The sequence below is a fragment of the Chiloscyllium plagiosum genome, unplaced genomic scaffold (assembly GCF_037043375.1).
Source record: "Chiloscyllium plagiosum isolate Xiang-an unplaced genomic scaffold, Cpla_swu_hap1 HiC_scaffold_7, whole genome shotgun sequence".
Taxonomy (NCBI): Eukaryota; Metazoa; Chordata; class Chondrichthyes; order Orectolobiformes; family Hemiscylliidae; genus Chiloscyllium; species Chiloscyllium plagiosum.
Window position 1 is genome coordinate 13,912,507 of NW_028270145.1, and position 25,027 is coordinate 13,937,533.

At 67.7% G+C, this 25,027-nt stretch overlaps 1 protein-coding gene across 7 annotated transcripts in view; it reads left to right on the forward strand.

Moving 5' to 3' along the window:
• The window catches only part of unc80 (unc-80 homolog (C. elegans)), a 338,459-nt gene that overhangs the window by 159,275 nt on the left and 154,157 nt on the right, over positions 1-25,027 (forward strand). The window lies entirely within an intron of this gene.

Below are 25,027 nucleotides of genomic sequence, written 5' to 3' on the forward strand. Positions count from 1 at the left end.
GTCCCCGTTCCCACACTGGTCCCCTGTCCCCATTCCCACACCGGGCCCCTGTCCCCATTCCTACACCGGGCCCCTGTCCCCGTTCCCACACCGGGCCCCTGCCCCCGTTCCGACACCTGGCCCCTGACCCCGTTCCCACACCAGGCCCTGACCCTGTTCCCACACCTAGCCCCTGTCCCCGTTCCCACACTGGACCCCTTTCCCCGTTCCCACACCAGTCCCCTGCCCCCATTCCCACACCGGGCCCCTGCTCCCATTCCCACACTGGTCCTTGCCTCTGTTCCCACACTGGGTCGCTGTCCTCATCCCCACACCAGGCCGCTGCCACCGTTCCCCCACTGGTCCCCTGCCCCCGTTCCCCTACTGGTCCCCTGCCCCCGTTCCCCTACTGGTCCCCTGCCCCCGTTCCCCTACTGGTCCCCTGCCCCCGTTCCCACACTGGTCCGCAGTCCCCGTTCCCACACTGGTCCCCTGTCCCCGTTCCCACACTGGTCCCCTGTCCCCGTTCCCACACTGGTCCCCTGTCCCCATTCCTACACCGGGCCCCTGTCCCCGTTACCACACCGGGCCCCTGTCCCCGGTCCCACACCGGGCCCCTGCTCCCGGTCCCACACCGGGCCCCTGCCCCTGTTCCCACACCGGCCCCTGCCCCTGTTCCCACACCGGGCCCCTGCCCCTTTTCCCACACCGGGCCCCTGCCCGTGTTCCCACACTGGTCCCCTGCTCCTGTTCTTACACGATGCCCCTGCCCCTGGTCCCACACTGGGCCGCTGCCCCTGTTCCCACACCGGGCCTCTGCCCCTGTTCACACACCAAACCCCTGCTCCTATTCCCATTCCCCTGTTCCCACACTGGGCCCCTGCCCCTGTTCCCACACCAGGACACTGCCCCTGTTCCCACACTGGGACCCTGCCCCTATTCCCACACCAGGCCGCTGCCCCCGTTCCCACACTGGGCCGATGCCACTGTCCCCACACTGGTCCCCTGCCCCCGTTCCCACACTGGGCCACTGCCACTGTCCCCACACAGGTCCCCTGCCACAGTTCCCCCACTGGGCCCCTGCCACCGTTCCCACACTGGGCTGCTGCCACTGTCCCCACACTGGTCCCCTGCCCCCGTTCCCACACTGGGCTGCTGCCACTGTCCCCACACTGGTCCCCTGCCCCCGTTCCCACACTGGGCCGCTGCCACTGTCCCTACACTGGTTCCCTGCCACAGTTCCCCCACTGGGCCCCTGCCATCGTTCCCACACTGGGCTGCTGCCACTGTCCCCACACTGGTCCCCTGCCCCCATTCCGACACTGGTCCCCTGCCCCCATTCCGACACTGGTCCCCTGCCCCCAATCCAACACTGGTCCCCTGCCCCCGTTCCCCCACTGGGCCTCTGCCGCCATTCCCACACTGGGCAGCTGCCCCTGTCCCCACACTGGTCCCTGCCCCTGTTCCCACACCGTGCCCCTGTCACTGGTCCCCTGCCCCTGTTCCCACACTGGGCCCCTGCCCCTGTTCCCACACTGGGCCACTGCCCCCGTTCCCACAGCGGGGCACTGCCCCTGTTCCCACACTGGTCCCCTGCCCCTGTCCCCACACTGGGCCACTGCCCCCGTTCCCACAGCGGGGCACTGCCCCTGTTCCCACACTGGTCCCCTGCCCCTGTTCCCACACTGGTCCCCTGCCCCCGTTCCCACACCAGGCCCCTGTCCCCGTTCCCACACCGGGCCCCTTCCCCTGTTCCCACACCGGGACCCTGTCCCCGTTCCCACACCGGGACCCTGTCCCCGTTCCCACACCGGGCCCCTGTCCCCGTTCCCACACCGGGCCCCTGCCCCCCTTCCGACACCTGGCCCCTGACCCCGTTCCCACACCAGGCCCTGACCCTGTCCCCACACCTAGCCCCTTTCCCCGTTCCCACACTGGACCCCTTTCCCCGTTCCCACACCGGTCCCCTGCCCCCATTCCCACACCGGGCGCCTGCTCCCATTCCCACACTGGTCCCTGCCCCTGTTCCCACACTGGGTCGCTGTCCTCATCCCCACACCAGGCCGCTGCCACCGTTCCCCCACTGGTCCCCTGCCCCCGTTCCCCTACTGGTCCCCTGCCCCCGTTCCCCTACTGGTCCCCTGCCCCCGTTCCCACACTGGTCCCCTGTCCCCGTTCCCACACTGGTCCCCTGTCCAAGTTCCCACACTGGTCCCCTGTCCCCGTTCCCACACTGGTCCCCTGTCCCTGTTCCTACACCGGGCCCCTGTCCCCATTCCTACACCGGGCCCCTGTCCCCATTCCTACACCGGGCCCCTGTCCCCGTTACCACACCGGGCCCCTGTCCCCGGTCCCACACCGGGCCCCTGCTCCCGGTCCCACACCGGGCCCCTGCCCCTGTTCCCACACCGGCCCCTGCCCCTGTTCCCACACCGGGCCCCTGCCCCTTTTCCCACACCGGGCCCCTGCCCGTGTTCCCACACTGGTCCCCTGCTCCTGTTCTTACACGATGCCCCTGCCCCTGGTCCCACACTGGGCCGCTGCCCCTGTTCCCACACCGGGCCTCTGCCCCTGTTCACACACCAAACCCCTGCTCCTATTCCCATTCCCCTGTTCCCACACTGGGCCCCTGCCCCTGTTCCCACACCGGGACACTGCCCCTGTTCCCACACTGGGACCCTGCCCCTATTCCCACACCAGGCCGCTGCCCCCGTTCCCACACTGGGCCGATGCCACTGTCCCCACACTGGTCCCCTGCCCCCGTTCCCACACTGGGCCACTGCCACTGTCCCCACACAGGTCCCCTGCCACAGTTCCCCCACTGGGCCCCTGCCACCGTTCCCACACTGGGCTGCTGCCACTGTCCCCACACTGGTCCCCTGCCCCCGTTCCCACACTGGGCTGCTGCCACTGTCCCCACACTGGTCCCCTGCCCCCGTTCCCACACTGGGCCGCTGCCACTGTCCCTACACTGGTTCCCTGCCACAGTTCCCCCACTGGGCCCCTGCCATCGTTCCCACACTGGGCTGCTGCCACTGTCCCCACACTGGTCCCCTGCCCCCATTCCAACACTGGTCCCCTGCCCCCATTCCGACACTGGTCCCCTGCCCCCATTCCGACACTGGTCCCCTGCCCCCATTCCGACACTGGTCCCCTGCCCCCAATCCAACACTGGTCCCCTGCCGCCATTCCCACACTGGGCAGCTGCCCCTGTCCCCACACTGGTCCCTGCCCCTGTTCCCACACCGTGCCCCTGTCACTGGTCCCCTGCCCCTGTTCCCACACTGGGCCCCTGCCCCTGTTCCCACACTGGGCCACTGCCCCCGTTCCCACAGCGGGGCACTGCCCCTGTCCCCACACTGGTCCCCTGCCCCTGTCCCCACACTGGTCCCCTGCCCCAATTCCAACACTGGTCCCCTGCCCCCGTTCCTACACTGGGCCCCTGTCCCCGTTCCCACACCGGACCCCTGCCCCCAGTCCCACACTGGGCCCCTGCCCCTATTCCCACACTGGGCCACTGCCCCCGTTCCCACAGCGGGGCACTGCCCCTGTTCCCACACTGGTCCCCTGCCCCTGTCCCCACACGGGTCCCCTGCCCTCATTCCAACACTGGTCCCCTGTCCCCGTTCCCACACCGGACCCCTGCCCCCAGTCCCACACTGGGCCCCTGCCCCTATTCCCACACTGGGCCACTGCGCCCGTTCCCAAAGCGGGACCCTGCCCCTGTCCCCACACTGGTCCCCTGCCCCCATTCCAACACTGGTCCCCTGTCCCCACTCAAACACTGGTCCCCTGCCCCCGTTCCTACACTGGGCCCCTGTCCTCGTTCCCACACCGGACCCCTGCCCCCAGTCCCACACTGGGTCCCTGTCCCTGTTCCCACACTGGTCCCCTGCCCCTATCCCCACACTGGGCCACTGCCCCTGTTCCCACAACGGGCCCCTACCTCTGTTCCCACACCAGGCCCTTGTCCCTGTTCCCACACTGGTCCCCTGCTCCTGTTCCCACACTGGGCCCCTGCCTCCGTTCCCACACCGGGACACTGTCCCTGTTCCTACACGAGGCCCCTGCCCCTGGTCCCACACAGGGCCCCTGCCCCTGTTCACACACCAAACCCCTGCTCCTATTACCACACAGGGCCCCTGCCCTTGTTGGAGGAGAATGTGAGGTCTGCAGATGCTGGAGATCAGAGCTGAAAATGTGTTGCTGGAACAGCGCAGCAGGTCAGGCAGCATCCAGGGAACAGGAGAATCGATGTTTCGGGCATAAGCCCTTCCTCAGGAATGAGGAAAGTGTGTCCTGCCCTTGTTCCCACACAGGGCCCCTGTCCCCATTCCCACAGTGGGACCCTGCCACTGTTCCCACACCAGGCTGCTGCCCTTGATCCCACACCAGGCCACTAGCCTCGTTCCCACACTGGGCCCCTGCCCCCGTTCCCACACTGGCCCCTGTCCCTGTGCCCACACCGGGCCCCTGACAGGGGCAGGGGCCAGGTGTGGAACAGGGGCTCATGCCCCTGGGCTCATGCCCCTGTTCCCACACCGGGCCCCTGCCCCTGCTCCCACTCCGGGTCCCTGTCCCTGTTCCCACAACGAGCTCATGCCCCTGTTCCCACACTGGGCCCCTGCCCCTGATCCCACACTGGGCCCTGCCCCTGTTCCCACACTGGTCCCCTGCCCCTGTTCCCACACTGGTCCCCTGCCCCTGTTCCCACACTGGTCCCCTGCCCCTGTTCCCACACTGGTCCCCTGCCCCTGTTCCCACACTGGTCCCCTGCCCCTGTTCCGCAATATGCCCCTGTTCCCTCACCAGGCTCTTGCCCCTGTTCCCACACTGGTCCCCTGCCTCCGTTCCCACACCGGGCCACTGCCCTTATTCCTACACGGGGCCCCTGCGCCTGTTCCAACACCAGGCCCCTGCCCCTGTTCCCACACTGGTCCCCTGCCCCTGTTCCCACACTGGTCCCCTGCCCCCGTTCCCACACTGGGCCCCTGCCCCTATTCATACATCGCGCCCCTGTCACTGGGCCCCTGACCCCGTTCCCACACCGGGCCACTGTCCCCGTTCCCACATCAGGCCCCTGCCCCTGTTCCCACACTGGGCCCCTGTCCCCGCTCCCACACGAGGCTCCTGTCCCACTTCCCACACCGGGCCCCTGATCCCGTTCACACACTGGGCCCCTGTCACTGGGCCCCTGCTCCTGTTCTCACTCACGTCTCTTGCCCCTGTTCCCACACCGGGCCCCTGCCCTGTTCCACACCTGGCCCCTGCCCCTGTTTCAACACTGGGCCCCTGCCCCCGTTCCCACAGCGGCCCCTGCCCCAATCCCACAGTGGTCCCCTGCCTCTGTTCCCACACTGGGCCCCTGCCCCCTGTTCCCACACTTGGACCCTGCCCCCGTTCCCACACCGGGCCCTTGTCCCCGCTCCCACACCAGGCTCCTGTCCCCATTCCCACACCGGGCCCCTGTTCCCGTTCACACACTGGGCCCTGTCACTGGGCCCCTGCCCCTGTTCTCACTTGCGTCTCTTGCCCCTGTTCCCACACCGGGCCCCTGCCCCTGTTCCACACCTGGCCCCTGCCCCTGTTTCAACACTGGGCCCCTGCCCCTGTTCCCACACCTGGCCCCTGCCCCTGTTCCCATACTGGGCCCCTGCCATCATTCCCACACTGGGCTGCTGTCCCTGTTCCCACACCAGTCCCCTGCCCCCTTTCCCACACTAGGCCCCTGCCCCCATTCCCACACCAGTCCACTGCCTGTGTTCCCACACCGGGCCGCTGCCCCCTTTCCCACACTGGCCGACTGCCCCTGTTCCCACACCGGTCCCCTGCCCCCTTTCCCATACTAGGCCCCTGCTCCCATTCACACATCGGGCCCCTGCCCCTGTTCCAACACCGTGGCACTTGTCCCCCATTCCCACACCGTGCACCCGCCCCCGTTCCCACACTAGGCTGCTGCCCATATTCCCACACAGGGCCCCGACCACCATTCCCACACTGGGACCCTGTCCCCGTTCCCACAATGGGACTCTGCCCCTGTTCCCACACCAGACTGCTGCCCTTGATCCCACACCAGGCCACTCTCCCTGTTCCCACACTGGGCCCCTGCTCCCATTCCCACACCGGGCCCCTGCCCCTGTTGCAACTCTGGGCCCCTGCCCCTGTTTCAACACCGGGCCCCTGCCCCTGTTCCAACACTGGGCCCCTGCGCCCATTTCCACACTGGGCCCCTGGTGCCATTCTCACACCAGTCCGCTGCCTGTGTCCCCACACTAGGCCCCTGCTCCTATTCCCACACAGGGTCCCTACCCCTGTTCCAACACTGTGGCACTTGTCGCCCACTCCCACAACTGGGCCCCCACCCCCGTTCCCACACTAGGCTGCTGCCCATATTCCCACACAGGGCCCATACCCCAATTCTCACACTGGGACCCTGTCCCCGTTCCCACAACGGGACCCTGCCCCTGTTCCGCATTGTGCCCCGTTCCCTCACCAGGCCCTTGCCCCTGTTCCCACACTGCTCCCCTGCCCCTGTTCCCACACCACACCCCTGCCCCTGTTCCCACACCAGGCCCCTGCCCCTGTTCCCACACTGGTCCCCTGCTCATGTTCCCACACTGGGCCCCTGTCCTTGTTCCCACACTGGTCCCCTGCCCCTGTTCCGCATTGTGCCCCTGTTCCCTCACCAGGCCCTTGCCCCTGTTCACACACTGCTCCCCTGCCCCTGTTCCCACACTGGGCCCCTGCCTCCGTTCCCACACCGGGCCACTGCCCTTATTCCTACACGGGGCCCCTGCCCCTGTTCCCACACTGGTCCCTGCCCCTGTTCCCACACTGGGCTGATGCCACTGTCCCCACACTGGTCCCCGGCCCCCGTTCCCACACTGGTCCCTGCCCCTGTTCCCACACTGGGCCGAACCACTGTCCCCACACTGGTCCCCTGCCCCTGTTCCCACACTGGTCCCCTGCCCCCACTCCAACACTGGTCCCCTGCCCCCTTTCCCCCACTGGCCTCTGCCGCCATTCCCACACTGGGCAGCTGCCCCTGCCCCCATTCCCACACTGGTCCCCTGCCCCCATTCCCACACTGGTCCCCTGCCCCCATTCCCACACTGGTCCCCTGCCCCCACTCCAACACTGGTCCCCTGCCCCCTTTCCCCCACTGGCCTCTGCCGCCATTCCCACACTGGGCAGCTGCCCCTGTCCCCACACTGGTCCCCTGCCCCTGTTCCCACACTGTTCCCCTGCCCCTATTCCCACACCGTGCCCCTGTCACTGGTGCCCTGCCCCTGTTCCCACAGTGGGCCCCTGCCCCTGTTCCCACACCGGGCCCCTGCCCCTGTTCCCACACTGGTCCCCTGCCCCCATTCCAACACTGGGCCCCTGCCCCTGTTCCCACACTGTGCCCCTGCCCCTATTCCCACACCGTGCCCCTGTCACTGGTGCCCTGCCCCTGTTCCCACACTGGGCCCCTGCCCCTGTTCCCACACTGGGCCCCTGCCCCTGTTCCCACACCAGGCCACTGCCCCCGTTCCCACAGCGGGACCCTGCCCCTGTTCCCACAATGGTCCCCTGCCCCTGTCCCCACACTGGTCCCCTGCCCCCATTCCAACACTGGGCCCCTGTCCCCGTTCCCACACCGGACCCCTGCCCTTGTTCCCACACTGGGCCCCTGCCCCTGTTCCCACACTGGGCCACTGCCCCTGTTCCCACACTGGGCCCCTGCCCCTGTTCCCACACTGGGCCCCTGCCCCTGTTCCCACACTGGGCCCCTGCCCCTATTCCCACACTGGGCCACTGCCCCCGTTCCCACAGTGGGACCCTGCCCCTGTTCCCACACTGGTCCCCTGCCCCTGTCCCCACACTGGTCCCTTGCCCCCGTTCCTACACTGGGCCCCTGTCCCCGTTCCCACACCGGATCCCTGCCCCCAGTCCCACACTGGGCCCCTGTCCCTGTTCCCACACGGTCCCCTGCCCCTATCCCCACACTGGACCACTGCCCCCATTCCCACATCGGGCCCCTGCTCCTTTTCCCACATCAGGCCCCTACCCCTGTTCCCACACTGGTCCCCTGCCCCTGCTCCCACTCCGGGTCCCTGCTCCTGTTCCCACAACGAGCTCATGCCCCTGTTCCCACACTGGGCCCCTGCCCCTGTTCCCACACTGGTCCCCTGCTCCTGTTCCGCATTGTGCCCCTGTTCCCACACTGGGCCCCTGCCCCTGTTCCCACACTGATCCCCTGCCTCCGTTCCCACACCGGGCCACTGCCCTTATTCCTACACAGGGCCCCTGCGCCTGTTCCAACACCAGGCCCCTGCCCCTGTTCCCACACTGGTCCCTGCCCCTGTTCCCACACTGGTCCCCTGCCCCCATTCCCACACTGGGCCACTGCCCCTATTCATACATCGCGCCCCTGTCACTGGACCCCTGCCCCCGTTCCCACACTGGGGCCCTGCCTCCGTTCCCACACCTGGCCCCTGCCCCTTTTCCCACACCGGGCCCCTGACCCCATTCCCACACTGGGCCCCTGACCCCGTTCCCACACCGGGCCACTGTCCCCGTTCCCACATCAGGCCCCTGCACCCGTTCCCACACCGGGCCCCTGCCCCTGTTCCCACACTGGGCCCTTGCCCCTGTTCTCACTCTCATCTCTTGCCCCTGTTCCCACACCGGGCCCCTGCCCCTGTTCCCACACCGGGCCCCTGCCCCTGTTCCCACACCGGGCCCCTGTTCCCGTTCCCACACCGGGCCCCTGTTCCCGTTCACACACTGGGCCCCTGTCACTGGGCCCTTGCCCCTGTTCTCATTCTCGTCTCTTGCCCCTGTTCCCACACCGGGACCCTGCCCCTGTTTCACACCTGGCCCCTGCCCCTGTTTCAACACTGGACCCCTGCCCCCGTTCCCACAGAGGCCCCTGCCCCCCAATCCCACACTGGGACCCTGCCCCTGTTCCCACACTGGGACCCTGCCCCTGTTCCCACATTTGGCCCCTGCCCCTGTTCCCACACTGGGCCCCTGCGCCTGTTCCCACACTGGGCCCCTGCGCCTGTTCCCACACCGGGCCGCTGCCCCCTTTCCCACACTGGCCGACTGCCCCTGTTCCCACACCGGTCCCCTGCCCCCTTTCCCATACTAGGCCCCTGCTCCCATTCACACATCGGGCCCCTGCCCCTGTTCCAACACCGTGGCACTTGTCCCCCATTCCCACACCGTGCACCCGCCCCCGTTCCCACACTAGGCTGCTGCCCATATTCCCACACAGGGCCCCGACCACCATTCCCACACTGGGACCCTGTCCCCGTTCCCACAATGGGACTCTGCCCCTGTTCCCACACCAGACTGCTGCCCTTGATCCCACACCAGGCCACTCTCCCTGTTCCCACACTGGGCCCCTGCTCCCATTCCCACACCGGGCCCCTGCCCCTGTTGCAACTCTGGGCCCCTGCCCCTGTTTCAACACCGGGCCCCTGCCCCTGTTCCAACACTGGGCCCCTGCGCCCATTTCCACACTGGGCCCCTGGTGCCATTCTCACACCAGTCCGCTGCCTGTGTCCCCACACTAGGCCCCTGCTCCTATTCCCACACAGGGTCCCTACCCCTGTTCCAACACTGTGGCACTTGTCGCCCACTCCCACAACTGGGCCCCCACCCCCGTTCCCACACTAGGCTGCTGCCCATATTCCCACACAGGGCCCATACCCCAATTCTCACACTGGGACCCTGTCCCCGTTCCCACAACGGGACCCTGCCCCTGTTCCGCATTGTGCCCCGTTCCCTCACCAGGCCCTTGCCCCTGTTCCCACACTGCTCCCCTGCCCCTGTTCCCACACCACACCCCTGCCCCTGTTCCCACACCAGGCCCCTGCCCCTGTTCCCACACTGGTCCCCTGCTCATGTTCCCACACTGGGCCCCTGTCCTTGTTCCCACACTGGTCCCCTGCCCCTGTTCCGCATTGTGCCCCTGTTCCCTCACCAGGCCCTTGCCCCTGTTCACACACTGCTCCCCTGCCCCTGTTCCCACACTGGGCCCCTGCCTCCGTTCCCACACCGGGCCACTGCCCTTATTCCTACACGGGGCCCCTGCCCCTGTTCCCACACTGGTCCCTGCCCCTGTTCCCACACTGGGCTGATGCCACTGTCCCCACACTGGTCCCCGGCCCCCGTTCCCACACTGGTCCCTGCCCCTGTTCCCACACTGGGCCGAACCACTGTCCCCACACTGGTCCCCTGCCCCTGTTCCCACACTGGTCCCCTGCCCCCACTCCAACACTGGTCCCCTGCCCCCTTTCCCCCACTGGCCTCTGCCGCCATTCCCACACTGGGCAGCTGCCCCTGCCCCCATTCCCACACTGGTCCCCTGCCCCCATTCCCACACTGGTCCCCTGCCCCCATTCCCACACTGGTCCCCTGCCCCCACTCCAACACTGGTCCCCTGCCCCCTTTCCCCCACTGGCCTCTGCCGCCATTCCCACACTGGGCAGCTGCCCCTGTCCCCACACTGGTCCCCTGCCCCTGTTCCCACACTGTTCCCCTGCCCCTATTCCCACACCGTGCCCCTGTCACTGGTGCCCTGCCCCTGTTCCCACAGTGGGCCCCTGCCCCTGTTCCCACACCGGGCCCCTGCCCCTGTTCCCACACTGGTCCCCTGCCCCCATTCCAACACTGGGCCCCTGCCCCTGTTCCCACACTGTGCCCCTGCCCCTATTCCCACACCGTGCCCCTGTCACTGGTGCCCTGCCCCTGTTCCCACACTGGGCCCCTGCCCCTGTTCCCACACTGGGCCCCTGCCCCTGTTCCCACACCAGGCCACTGCCCCCGTTCCCACAGCGGGACCCTGCCCCTGTTCCCACAATGGTCCCCTGCCCCTGTCCCCACACTGGTCCCCTGCCCCCATTCCAACACTGGGCCCCTGTCCCCGTTCCCACACCGGACCCCTGCCCTTGTTCCCACACTGGGCCCCTGCCCCTGTTCCCACACTGGGCCACTGCCCCTGTTCCCACACTGGGCCCCTGCCCCTGTTCCCACACTGGGCCCCTGCCCCTATTCCCACCCTGGGCCACTGCCCCCGTTCCCACAGTGGGACCCTGCCCCTGTTCCCACACTGGTCCCCTGCCCCTGTCCCCACACTGGTCCCTTGCCCCCGTTCCTACACTGGGCCCCTGTCCCCGTTCCCACACCGGATCCCTGCCCCCAGTCCCACACTGGGCCCCTGTCCCTGTTCCCACACGGTCCCCTGCCCCTATCCCCACACTGGACCACTGCCCCCATTCCCACATCGGGCCCCTGCTCCTTTTCCCACATCAGGCCCCTACCCCTGTTCCCACACTGGTCCCCTGCCCCTGCTCCCACTCCGGGTCCCTGCTCCTGTTCCCACAACGAGCTCATGCCCCTGTTCCCACACTGGGCCCCTGCCCCTGTTCCCACACTGGTCCCCTGCTCCTGTTCCGCATTGTGCCCCTGTTCCCACACTGGGCCCCTGCCCCTGTTCCCACACTGATCCCCTGCCTCCGTTCCCACACCGGGCCACTGCCCTTATTCCTACACAGGGCCCCTGCGCCTGTTCCAACACCAGGCCCCTGCCCCTGTTCCCACACTGGTCCCTGCCCCTGTTCCCACACTGGTCCCCTGCCCCCATTCCCACACTGGGCCACTGCCCCTATTCATACATCGCGCCCCTGTCACTGGACCCCTGCCCCCGTTCCCACACTGGGGCCCTGCCTCCGTTCCCACACCTGGCCCCTGCCCCTTTTCCCACACCGGGCCCCTGACCCCATTCCCACACTGGGCCCCTGACCCCGTTCCCACACCGGGCCACTGTCCCCGTTCCCACATCAGGCCCCTGCACCCGTTCCCACACCGGGCCCCTGCCCCTGTTCCCACACTGGGCCCTTGCCCCTGTTCTCACTCTCATCTCTTGCCCCTGTTCCCACACCGGGCCCCTGCCCCTGTTCCCACACCGGGCCCCTGCCCCTGTTCCCACACCGGGCCCCTGTTCCCGTTCCCACACCGGGCCCCTGTTCCCGTTCACACACTGGGCCCCTGTCACTGGGCCCTTGCCCCTGTTCTCATTCTCGTCTCTTGCCCCTGTTCCCACACCGGGACCCTGCCCCTGTTTCACACCTGGCCCCTGCCCCTGTTTCAACACTGGACCCCTGCCCCCGTTCCCACAGAGGCCCCTGCCCCCCAATCCCACACTGGGACCCTGCCCCTGTTCCCACACTGGGACCCTGCCCCTGTTCCCACATTTGGCCCCTGCCCCTGTTCCCACACTGGGCCCCTGCGCCTGTTCCCACACTGGGCCCCTGCGCCTGTTCCCACACCAGGCCACTGCCCCTGTTCCCACAACAGGCCCCTGCCCCTGTTCCCTCACCAGGCCCCTGCCCCTGTTCCCACACTGGTCCCCTGCCTCCGTTCCCACACCGGGCCTCTGCCCTTATTCCTACACTGGGCCCCTGCCCCTGTTCCCACACTGGTCCCTGCCCCTGTTCCCACACAGGTCCCTTGCCCCCGTTAACACACCAGGCCCCTGCCTCTGTTCCCACACCGGGCTCCTTCCCCTGTTCCCACACCAGGCCACTGCCCCCATTCCAACACTGGGCCCCTGTCCCCGTTCCCACACCGGACCCCTGCCCCTGTTCCCACACTGGGCCCCTGCCCCTATTCCCACACTGGGCCACTGCCCCCGTTCCCACAGTGGGACCCTGCCCCTGTTCCCACACTGGTCCCCTGCCCCTGTCCCCACACTGGTCCCTTGCCCCCGTTCCTACACTGGGCCCCTGTCCCCGTTCCCACACCGGATCCCTGCCCCCAGTCCCACACTGGGCCCCTGTCCCTGTTCCCACACGGTCCCCTGCCCCTATCCCCACACTGGGCCACTGCCCCCATTCCCACATCGGGCCCCTGCTCCTTTTCCCACATCAGGCCCCTGCCCCTGTTCCCACACTGGTCCCCTGCCCCTGCTCCCACTCCGGGTCCCTGCTCCTGTTCCCACAACGGGCTCATGCCCCTGTTCCCACACCGGGCCCCTGCCCCTGTTCCCACTCCGGGTCCCTGTTCCTGTTCCCACAACGAGCTCATGCCCCTGTTCCCACACCGGGCCCCTGCCCCTGTTCCCACACCGGGCCCCTGCCCCTGTTCCCACAACGAGCTCATGCCCCTGTTCCCACACTGGTCCCCTGCCCCTGTTCCCACACCGGGCCACTGCCCTTATTCCTACACGGGGCCCCTGCGCCTGTTCCAACACCAGGCCCCTGCCCCTGTTCCCACACGGGTCCCTGCCCCTGTTCCCACACTGGTCCCCTGCCCCCGTTCCCACACTGGGCCCCTGCCCCTATTCATACATCACGCCCCTGTCACTGGACCCCTGCCCCCGTTCCCACACTGGGGCCTTGCCTCCGTTCCCACACCTGGCCCCTGCCCCTTTTCCCACACCGGGCCCCTGACCCCATTCCCACACCGGGCCCCTGACCCCGTTCCCACACCGGGCCACTGTCCCCGTTCCCACATTGGGCCCCTGCCCCTGTTCCCACACTGGGCCCTTGCCCCTGTTCTCACTCTTGTCTCTTGCCCCTGTTCCCACACCGGGCCCCTGCCCCTGTTCACACACCGGGCCCCTGCCCCTGTTCCCACACCGGGCCCCTGTTCCCGTTCCCACACCGGGCCCCTGTTCCCGTTCACACACTGGGCCCCTGTCACTGGGCCCTAGCCCCTGTTCTCACTCTCGTCTCTTGCCCCTGTTCCCACACCGGGACCCTGCCCCTGTTTCACACCTGGCCCCTGCCCCTGTTTCAACACTGGACCCCTGCCCCCGTTCCCACAGAGGCCCCTGCCCCCCAATCCCACACTGGGACCCTGCCCCTGTTCCCACACTGGGACCCTGCCCCTGTTCCCACACTTGGCCCCTGCCCCTGTTCCCACACTGGTCCCCTGCCCCTGTCCCCACACTGGGCCCCTGCGCCTGTTCCCACACCAGGCCACTGCCCCTGTTCCCACACTGGGTCGCTGTCTTCAATCCCACACCGGGTCACTGTCCCCGTTCCCACGCTGGGCCCCTGCCCCCGTTCCCACGCTGGGCCCCTGCCCCCGTTCCCACACCGGGCCCCTGCCCAGTTCCCACACCAGGCCCCTGCCCCCATTCCCACACCAGGCCCCTGCCCCCGTTCCCACACTGGGCCCCTGTCCCCGCTCCCACACGAGGCTCCTGTCCCACTTCCCACACCGGGCCCCTGTTCCCGTTTACACACTGGGCCCCTGTCACTGGGCCCCTGCTCCTGTTCTCACTCGCGTCTCTTGCCCCTGTTCCCACACCGGGCCCATGCCCTGTTCCACACCTGGCCCCTGCCCCTGTTTCAACACTGGGCCCCTGCCCCCGTTCCCACAGCGGCCCCTGCCCCCAATCCCACACTGGGCCCCTGCCTCTGTTCCCACACTGGGCCCCTGCCTCTGTTCCCACACTGAGCCCCTGCCCCTGTTCCCACACTTGGCCCCTGCCCCCGTTCCCACACCGGGCCCTTGTCCCCGCTCCCACACCAGGCTCCTGTCCCCATTCCCACACAAGGCCCCTGTTCGCGTTCACACACTGGGCCCTGTCACTGGGCCCCTGCCCCTGTTCTCACTTGCGTCTCTTGCCCCTGTTCCCACACTGGGCCCCTGCCCCTGTTCCCACACCTGGCCCCTGCCCCTGTTCCCACACTGGGCCCCTGCCATCATTCCCACACTGGGCTGCTGTCCCTGTTCCCTGTTCCCACACCAGTCCCCTGCCCCCTTTCCCACACTAGGCCCCTGCCCCCATTCCCACACCAGTCCACTGCCTGTGTTCCCACACTAGGCCCCTGCTCCCATTCCCACACCGGGCCCCTGCCCCTGTTCCAACACCGTGGCACTTGTCCCCCATTCCCACACCGTGCCCCTGCCCCCGTTCCCACACTAGGCTGCTGCCCATATTCCCACACAGGGCCCCGACCACCATTCCCACACTGGGACCCTGTCCCCGTTCCCACAATGGGACCCTGCCCCTGTTCCCACACCAGACTGCTGCCCTTGATCCCACACCAGGCCACTATCCCTGTTCCCACACTGGGCCCCTGCTCCCATTCCCACACCAGGCCCCTGCCCCTGTTCCCACACTGGTCCCCTGCCCCTGTTCCAACATAGGGCCCCTGCCCCTGTTCCAACACTGGGCCCCTGCGTCCATTTCCACACTGGGCCCCTGGTGCCATTCTCACACCAGTCCGCTGCCTGTGTCCCCACACTAGGCCCCTGCTCCCATTCCCACACAGGGTCCCTACCCCTGTTCCAACACCGTGGCACTTGTCGCCCACTCCCACACCTGGGCCCCCACCCCCGTTCCCACACTAGGCTGCTGCCCATATTCCAACACAGGGCCCATACCCCAATTCTCACACTGGGACCCTGTCCCCGTTCCCACAACGGGACCCTGCCCCTTTTCCCACACCAGGCTGCTGCCCTTGATCCCACACCAGGCCCCTGCCCCTGTTCCCACATTGGGCCCCTGCCCCTGTTCCCACATTGGGCCCCTGCCCCTGTTCCCACACTGGGCCCCTGCCCCTGTTCCCACACTGGGCCCCTGCCCCTGTTCCCACACTGGGCCCCTGCCCCTGTTCCCACACTGGGCCCCTGCCCCTGTTCCCACATTGGGCCCCTGCCCCTGTTCCCACACTGGGCCACTGCCCCTGTTCCCACACTGGGCCCCTGCGCCTGTTCCCACACCAGGCCCCTGCGCCTGTTCCCACACCAGGCCACTGCCCCTGTTCCCACACCAGGCCTCTGCCCCTGTTCCCACAACAGGCCCCTGCCCCTGTTCCCTCACCAGGCCCCTGCCCCTGTTCCCACACTGGTCCCCTGCCTCCGTTCCCACACCGGGCCACTGCCCTTATTCCTACACGGGGCCCCTGCCCCTGTTCCAACACTGGGCCCCTGCCCCTGTTCCCACACTGGTCCCTGCCCCTGTTCCCACACAGGTCCCTTGCCCCCGTTAACACACCAGGCCCCTGCCTCTGTTTCCCACACCGGGCCCCTGTCCCTGTTCCTACACTGCGCCCCTTTCACTGGTCCCCTGCCCCCATTCCCGCAACTGGCCCCTGCCCCCGTTCCCGCACCTGGCCCCTGCCCCTATTCCCACACCGGCCCCTGTCCCCATTCCCACACCAGTCCACTGCCTGCGTTACCACACTAGGCCCCTGTTCCCGTTCCCACACTGGTCCCCTGCCCCTGTTCCCACACTGGGTCGCTGTCCTCAATCCCACACCGGGTCACTGTCCCCGTTCCCATGCTGGGCCCCTGTCCCCGTTCCCACACCGGGCCCCTGCCCAGTTCCCTCACCAGGCCCCTGCCCCCGTTCCCACACCAGGCCCCTGCCCCCGTTCCCACACTGGGCCCCTGTCCCCGCTCCCACACGAGGCTCCTGTCCCACTTCCAACACCGGGCCCCTGTTCCCGTTTACACACTGGGCCCCTGTCACTGGGCCCCTGCTCCTGTTCTCACTCGCGTCTCTTGCCCCTGTTCCCACACCGGGCCCATGCCCTGTTCCACACCTGGCCCCTGCCCCTGTTTCAACACTGGGCCCCTGCCCCCGTTCCCACAGCGGCCCCTGCCCCCAATCCCACACTGGGCCCCTGCCTCTGTTCCCACACTGGGCCCCTGCCTCTGTTCCCACACTGGGCCCCTGCCTCTGTTCCCACACTGGGCCCCTGCCCCTGTTCCCACACTTGGCCCCTGCCCCCGTTCCCACACCGGGCCCTTGTCCCCGCTCCCACACCAGGCTCCTGTCCCCATTCCCACACCGGGCCCCTGTTCCCGTTCACACACTGGGCCCTGTCACTGGGCCCCTGCCCCTGTTCTCACTTGCGTCTCTTGCCCCTGTTCCCACACCGGGCCCCTGCCCCTGTTCCATACCTGGCCCCTGCCCCTGTTTCAACACTGGGCCCCTGCCCCTGTTCCCACACCTGGCCCCTGCCCCTGTTCCCACACTGGGCCCCTGCCATCATTCCCACACTGGGCTGCTGTCCCTGTTCCCTGTTCCCACACCAGTCCCCTGCCCCCTTTCCCACACTAGGCCCCTGCCCCCATTCCCACACCAGTCCACTGCCTGTGTTCCCACACTAGGCCCCTGCTCCCATTCCCACACCGGGCCCCTGCCCCTGTTCCAACACCGTGGCATTTGTCCCCCATTCCCACACCGTGCCCCTGCCCCCGTTCCCACACTAGGCTGCTGCCCATATTCCCACACAGGGCCCCGACCACCATTCCCACACTGGGACCCTGTCCCCGTTCCCACAATGGGACCCTGCCCCTGTTCCCACACCAGACTGCTGCCCTTGATCCCACACCAGGCCACTATCCCTGTTCCCACACCGGGCCCCTGCCCCTGTTGCAACACTGGGCCCCTGCCCCTGTTGCAACACTGGGCCCCTGCCCCTGTTCCAACACCGGGCCCCTGCCCCTGTTCCAACACTGGGCCCCTGCGCCCATTTCCACACTGGGCCCCTGGTGCCATTCTCACACCAGTCCGCTGCCTGTGTCCCCACACTAGGCCCCTGCTCCCATTCCCACACAGGGTCCCTACCCCTGTTCCAACACCGTGGCACTTGTCGCCCACTCCCACACCTGGGCCCCCACCCCCGTTCCCACACTAGGCTGCTGCCCATATTCCAACACAGGGCCCATACCCCAATTCTCACACTGGGACCCTGTCCCCGTTCCCACAACGGGACCCTGCCCCTTTTCCCTCACCAGGCTGCTGACCTTGATCCCACACCAGGCCACTAGCCCTGTTCCCACATTGGGCCCCTGCCCCTGTTCCCACATTGGGCCCCTGCCCCTGTTCCCACACTGGGCCCCTGTCCCTGTTCCCACACTGGGCCCCTGCCCCTGTTCCCACACTGGGCGCCTGCCCCTGTTCCCACACTGGGCCCCTGCCCCTGTTCCCACACTGGGCCCCTGCCCCTGTTCCCACACTGGGCCCCTGCCCCCGTTCGCACACTGGGCCCCTGTCCCTGTTCCCACAAGAGGCCCCTGCCCCGTTCCCACACCGGGCCCCTGACCCCGTTCCCACACCGGGCCCCTTCCCCGTTCCCACACCGGGCCCCTGTCCCCGTTCCCACACCGGGCCCCTGTCCCCGTTCCCACACCGGGCCCCTGCCCCTGTTCCCACACTGGTCCCCTGCCCCTGTTCCCACACTGGGCCCCTGCGCCTGTTCCCACACCAGGCCACTGCCCCTGTTCCCACAACAGGCCCCTGCCCCTGTTCCCTCACCAGGCCCCTGCCCCTGTTCCCACACTGGTCCCCTGCCTCCGTTCCCACACCGGGCCACTGCCCTTATTCCTACACGGGGCCCCTGCCCCTGTTCCAACACTGGGCCCCTGCCCCTGTTCCCACACTGGTCCCTGCCCCTGTTCCCACACAGGTCCCTTGCCCCCGTTAACACACCAGGCCCCTGCCTCTGTTCCCACACCGGGCCCCTGTCCCTGTTCCTACACTGCGCCCCTGTCACTGGTCCCCTGCCCCCATTCCCGCAACTGGCCCCTGCCCACATTCCCGCACCTGGCCCCTGCCCCTATTCCCACGCCAGCCCCTGTCCCCATTCCCACACCAGTCCACTGCCTGCGTTACCACACTAGGCCCCTGTTCCCGTTCCCACACTGGTCCCCTGCCCCTGTTCCCACACTGGGTCGCTGTCCTCAATCCCACACCGGCCCCTGTCCCCATTCCCACACCAGTCCACTGCCTGCGTTACCACACTAGGCCCCTGTTCCCGTTCCCACACTGGTCCCCTGTCCCTGTTCCCACACTGGGTCGCTGTCTTCAATCCCACACCGGGTCACTGTCCCCGTTCCCACGCTGGGCCCCTGTCCCCGTTCCCACGCTGGGCCCCTGCCCCCGTTCCCACACCGGGCCCCTTCCCAGTTCCCACACCAGGCCCCTGCCCCCGTTCCCACACCAGGCCCCTGCCCCCGTTCCCACACTGGGCCCCTGTCCCCGCTCCCACACGAGGCTCCTGTCCCACTTCCCACACCGGGCCCCTGTTCCCGTTTACACACTGGGCCCCTGTCACTGGGCCCCTGCTCCTGTTCTCACTCGCGTCTCTTGCCCCTGTTCCCACACCGGGCCCATGCCCTGTTCCACACCTGGCCCCTGCCCCTGTTTCAACACTGGGCCCCTGCCCCCGTTCCCACAGCGGCCCCTGCCCCCAATCCCACACTGGGCCCCTGCCTCTGTTCCCACACTGGGCCCCTGCCTCTGTTCCCACACTGGGCCCCTGCCTCTGTTCCCACACTGGGCCCCTGCCCCTGTTCCCACACTTGGCCCCTGCCCCCGTTCCCACACCGGGCCCTTGTCCCCGCTCCCACACCAGGCTCCTGTCCCCATTCCCACACCGGGCCCCTGTTCCCGTTCACACACTGGGCCCTGTCACTGGGCCCCTGCCCCTGTTCTCACTTGCGTCTCTTGCCCCTGTTCCCACACCGGGCCCCTGCCCCTGTTCCATACCTGGCCCCTGCCCCTGTTTCAACACTGGGCCCCTGCCCCTGTTCCCACACCTGGCCCCTGCCCCTGTTCCCACACTGGGCCCCTGCCATCATTCCCACACTGGGCTGCTGTCCCTGTTCCCTGTTCCCACACCAGTCCCCTGCCCCCTTTCCCACACTAGGCCCCTGCCCCCATTCCCACACCAGTCCACTGCCTGTGTTCCCACACTAGGCCCCTGCTCCCATTCCCACACCGGGCCCCTGCCCCTGTTCCAACACCGTGGCACTTGTCCCCCATTCCCACACCGTGCCCCTGCCCCCCGTTCCCACACTAGGCTGCTGCCCATATTCCCACACAGGGCCCCGACCACCATTCCCACACTGGGACCCTGTCCCCGTTCCCACAATGGGACCCTGCCCCTGTTCCCACACCAGACTGCTGCCCTTGATCCCACACCAGGCCACTATCCCTGTTCCCACACTGGGCCCCTGCTCCCATTCCCACACCAGGCCCCTGCCCCTGTTGCAACACTGGGCCCCTGCCCCTGTTCCAACACTGGGCCCCTGCCCCTGTTCCAACACTGGGCCCCTGCGCCCATTTCCACACTGGGCCCCTGGTGCCATTCTCACACCAGTCCGCTGCCTGTGTCCCCACACTAGGCCCCTGCTCCCATTCCCACACAGGGTCCCTACCCCTGTTCCAACACCGTGGCACTTGTCGCCCACTCCCACACCTGGGCCCCCACCCCCGTTCCCACACTAGGCTGCTGCCCATATTCCAACACAGGGCCCATACCCCAATTCTCACACTGGGACCCTGTCCCTGTTCCCACAATGGGACCCTGCCCCTTTTCCCACACCAGGCTGCTGCCCTTGATCCCACACCAGGCCACTAGCCCTGTTCCCACATTGGGCCCCTGCCCCTGTTCCCACATTGGGCCCCTGCCCCTGTTCCCACATTGGGCCCCTGCCCCTGTTCCCACACTGGGCCCCTGCCCCTGTTCCCACACTGGGCCCCTGCCCCCGTTCGCACACTGGGCCCCAGTCCCTGTTCCCACACTGGTCCCCTGCCCCTGTTCCCACACTGGGCCCCTGCGCCTGTTCCCACACCAGGCCACTGCCCCTGTTCCCACAACAGGCCCCTGCCCCTGTTCCCTCACCAGGCCCCTGCCCCTGTTCCCACACTGGTCCCCTGCCTCCGTTCCCACACCGGGCCACTGCCCTTATTCCTACACGGGGCCCCTGCCCCTGTTCCAACACTGGGCCCCTGCCCCTGTTCCCACACTGGTCCCTGCCCCTGTTCCCACACAGGTCCCTTGCCCCCGTTAACACACCAGGCCCCTGCCTCTGTTCCCACACCGGGCCCCTGTCCCTGTTCCTACACTGCGCCCCTGTCACTGGTCCCCTGCCCCCATTCCCGCAACTGGCCCCTGCCCCCGTTCCCGCACCTGGCCCCTGCCCCTATTCCCACACCGGCCCCTGTCCCCATTCCCACACCAGTCCACTGCCTGCGTTACCACACTAGGCCCCTGTTCCCGTTCCCACACTGGTCCCCTGCCCCTGTTCCCACACTGGTCCCCTGCCCTCAATCCCACACCGGGTCACTGTCCCCGTTCCCACGCTGGGCCCCTGTCCCCGTTCCCACGCTTGGCCCCTGCCCCCGTTCCCACACCGGGCCCCTGCCCAGTTCCCACACCAGGCCCCTGCCCCCGTTCCCACAGCGGCCCCTGCCCCCAATCCCACACTGGGCCCCTGCCTCTGTTCCCACACTGGGCCCCTGCCTCTGTTCCCACACTGGGCCCCTGCCCCTGTTCCCACACTTGGCCCCTGCCCCCGTTCCCACACCGGGCCCTTGTCCCTGCTCCCACACCAGGCTCCTGTCCCCATTCCCACACCGGGCCCCTGTTCCCGTTCACACACTGGGCCCTGTCACTGGGCCCCTGCCCCTGTTCTCACTTGCGTCTCTTGCCCCTGTTCCCACACCGGGCCCCTGCCCCTGTTCCATACCTGGCCCCTGCCCCCGTTCTCACACTGGGACCCTGTCCCCGTTCCCACAACGGGACCCTGCCCCTTTTCCCACACCAGGCTGCTGCCCTTGATCCCACACCAGGCCACTAGCCCTGTTCCCACATTGGGCCCCTGCCCCTGTTCCCACATTGGGCCCCTGCCCCTGTTCCCACACTGGGCCCCTGCCCCTGTTCCCACACTGGGCCCCTGCCCCTGTTCCCACACTGGGCCCCTGCCCCCGTTCGCACACATGGCCCCTGTCCCTGTTCCCACAAGAGGCCCCTGCCCCCTTCCCACACCGGGCCCCTGACCCCGTTCCCACACCGGGCCCCTGACCCCGTTCCCACATCGGGCCCCTGACCCCGTTCCCACACCGGGCCCCTGTCCCCGTTCCCACACCGGGCCCCTGTCCCCGTTCCCACACCGGGCCCCTGACCCCGTTCCCACACCGGGCCCCTGCCCCTGTTCCCACACCGGGCCCCTGCCCAGTTCCCACACCAGGCCCCTGCCCCCGTTCCCACAGCGGCCCCTGCCCCCAATCCCACACTGGGCCCCTGCCTCTGTTCCCACACTGGGCCCCTGCCTCTGTTCCCACACTGGGCCCCTGCCCCTGTTCCCACACTTGGCCCCTGCCCCCGTTCCCACACCGGGCCCTTGTCCCCGCTCCCACACCAGGCTCCTGTCCCCATTCCCACACCGGGCCCCTGTTCCCGTTCACACACTGGGCCCTGTCACTGGGCCCCTGCCCCTGTTCTCACTTGCGTCTCTTGCCCCTGTTCCCACACCGGGCCCCTGCCCCTGTTCCATACCTGGCCCCTGCCCCCGTTCTCACACTGGGACCCTGTCCCCGTTCCCACAACGGGACCCTGCCCCTTTTCCCACACCAGGCTGCTGCCCTTGATCCCACACCAGGCCACTAGCCCTGTTCCCACATTGGGCCCCTGCCCCTGTTCCCACATTGGGCCCCTGCCCCTGTTCCCACACTGGGCCCCTGCCCCTGTTCCCACACTGGGCCCCTGCCCCTGTTCCCACACTGGGCCCCTGCCCCTGTTCCCACACTGGGCCCCTGCCCCCGTTCGCACACATGGCCCCTGTCCCTGTTCCCACAAGAGGCCCCTGCCCCCTTCCCACACCGGGCCCCTGACCCCGTTCCCACACCGGGCCCCTGACCCCGTTCCCACACCGGGCCCCTGTCCCCGTTCCCACACCGGGCCCCTGTCCCCGTTCCCACACCGGGCCCCTGTCCCCGTTCCCACACCGGGCCCCTGTCCCCGTTCCCACACCGGGCCCCTGCCCCTGTTCCCACACTGGTCCCCTGCCCCTGTTCCCACACTGGGCCCCTGCGCCTGTTCCCACACCGGGCCCCTGTTACCGTTCTCACACTGGGCACCTGTCACTGGGCCCCACTCTCGTCTCTTGCCCCTGTTCCCACACCGGGCCCTTGCCCCTGTTCAACACCTGACCCCTGCCCCTGTTTCAACACTGGGCCCCTGCCCCCGTTCCTACAGCGGCCCCTGACCCCAATCCCACACTGGGCCCCTGCCCCTGTTCTCACACTTGGGCCCCTGCCCCTGTTTCCACACCAGGACCCTGGCCCTATTCACACACCAGTCCCCTGCCCCCATTCACAAACTGGGCCCCTGCCCCCATTCCCACACCAGTCCACTGCCTGTCTTACCGCACTAGGTCTCTGCTCCCATTCCCACACCTGGGCCCCTGCCCCCATTCCCACACCGACCACTGTCCCCATTCCCACACTGGACCCCTTCCCCCTTTCCCACACTGGTCCCCTGCCCCCGTTCCTACACACTGGGCCCCTGTCCCCGTTCCTACACCGGGCCCCTGCACCCGTTCCCACACCGAGCCCCTGTCACTGGTCCCTTGCCCCTGTTCCCACACCGCGCCCCTGCCCCTGTTCCCATTCCGGGCCCCTGCCCCCATTCCCACACTGGGCCCCTGCCCCCATTCTCACACCAGTCCACTGTCTGTGTCCCCACACTAGGCCCCTGCTCCCATTCCCACACTGGCCCCTGCCCCCGTTCCCACACTGGCCGCCTGCCCCTGTTCCCACACCGGGCCCCTGCACCTGTTCCCACACCGGGCCCATGATCCAACACCGTGCCCCTGTTCCCACACTGGTCCACTGCCCCTGTTCCCAGGCTGTGCCCCTGTTCCCACACTGGGGCCTTTGCCCCTATTCCCACACCTGGCCCCTGCCCCCATTCCCACAGTGGGCTCCTGCCCCCATTCCCACACCAGTCCACTGTCTGTGTTCTCACACTGGGCTCCTGCGCCCATTCCCACACCTGGCCCCTGCCCCTGTTCCCACACCTGGCCCCTGCCCCTGTTCCCACACCTGGCCCCTGCCCCCCCATTCCCACACTGGGCCCCTGCCCCCCATTCCCACACCTGGGCCCCTGCCCCTGTTTCCACACCAGGGCCCCTGCCCCCATTTCCACACAGGGTCCCTACCCCTGTTCCAACACCGTGGCACTTGTCGCCCACTCCCACACCTGGGCCCCCACCCCCGTTCCCACACTAGGCTGCTGCCCATATTCCCACACAGGGCCCCTACCCCAATTCTCACACTGGGACCCTGTCCCCGTTCCCACAACGGGATCCTGCCCCTGTTCCCACACCAGGCTGCTGCCCTTGATCCCACACCAGGCCACTAGCCCTGTTCCCACACTGGACCCCTGCCCCTGTTCCCACACTGGGCCCCTGCCCCTGTTCCCAATCCAGACCCCAGCCCCCGTTCCCACACTGGGGCCCCTGCCCCTATTCCCATTCCGGGCCCCTGCCCCCATTCCCACACTGGGCCCTGCCCCCATTCTCACACCAGTCCACTGTCTGTGTCCCCACACTAGGCCCCTGCTCCCATTCCCACACTGGCCCCTGTCCCTGTTCCCACACCTGGCCCCGTCCCCGTTCCCACACCTGCGCCCCTGCCCCCGTTTCCACACAGGGCCCCAGCCCCCATTTCCACACAGGGCCCCTGCCCCCGTTCTCACACCGGACCCCTGCTCCTATTCCCACACCAGGGCCCTTGACCCCGTTGCCACACCTGGGCCGCTGCCCCCATTCCCACACAGGGCCCCTGCTCTCATTCCCACACCAGGGCCCCTGCCCCCGTTCCCGCACAGGGCCTCTGCTTCCATTCCCACACCGGGCCACTGCCTCCATTCTAACACCAGGCCGCTGCCCCTGTTCACACATCGGGCCACTGTTTGCTGGCTATTGAGTTTCTCCGGCACTTTTTGGTTTCTTTTATTATTTCAGATTTCAGATTTCTATGCTAAGAAATGTTTGTGACCATCAGCTGCCCCATCTAAAAAATTGGCAGCTGCTAACAAAACTGGACACTTACTGGCAGGAATTTAATGGATAGTCTTGAGAGTTCATCTGTCACGGATTCTAATTTATGGTATTGCCTGGATCTGTAAGGTTAAGAGAAAAGACTCAATGGCTCCAAGTTTAGAAATGACCTTTGGGAATAATGAAATGACAGGAAATGCTGGAGAAACTCCACAGGTCTGACAACATCTGTGGAAAGAGA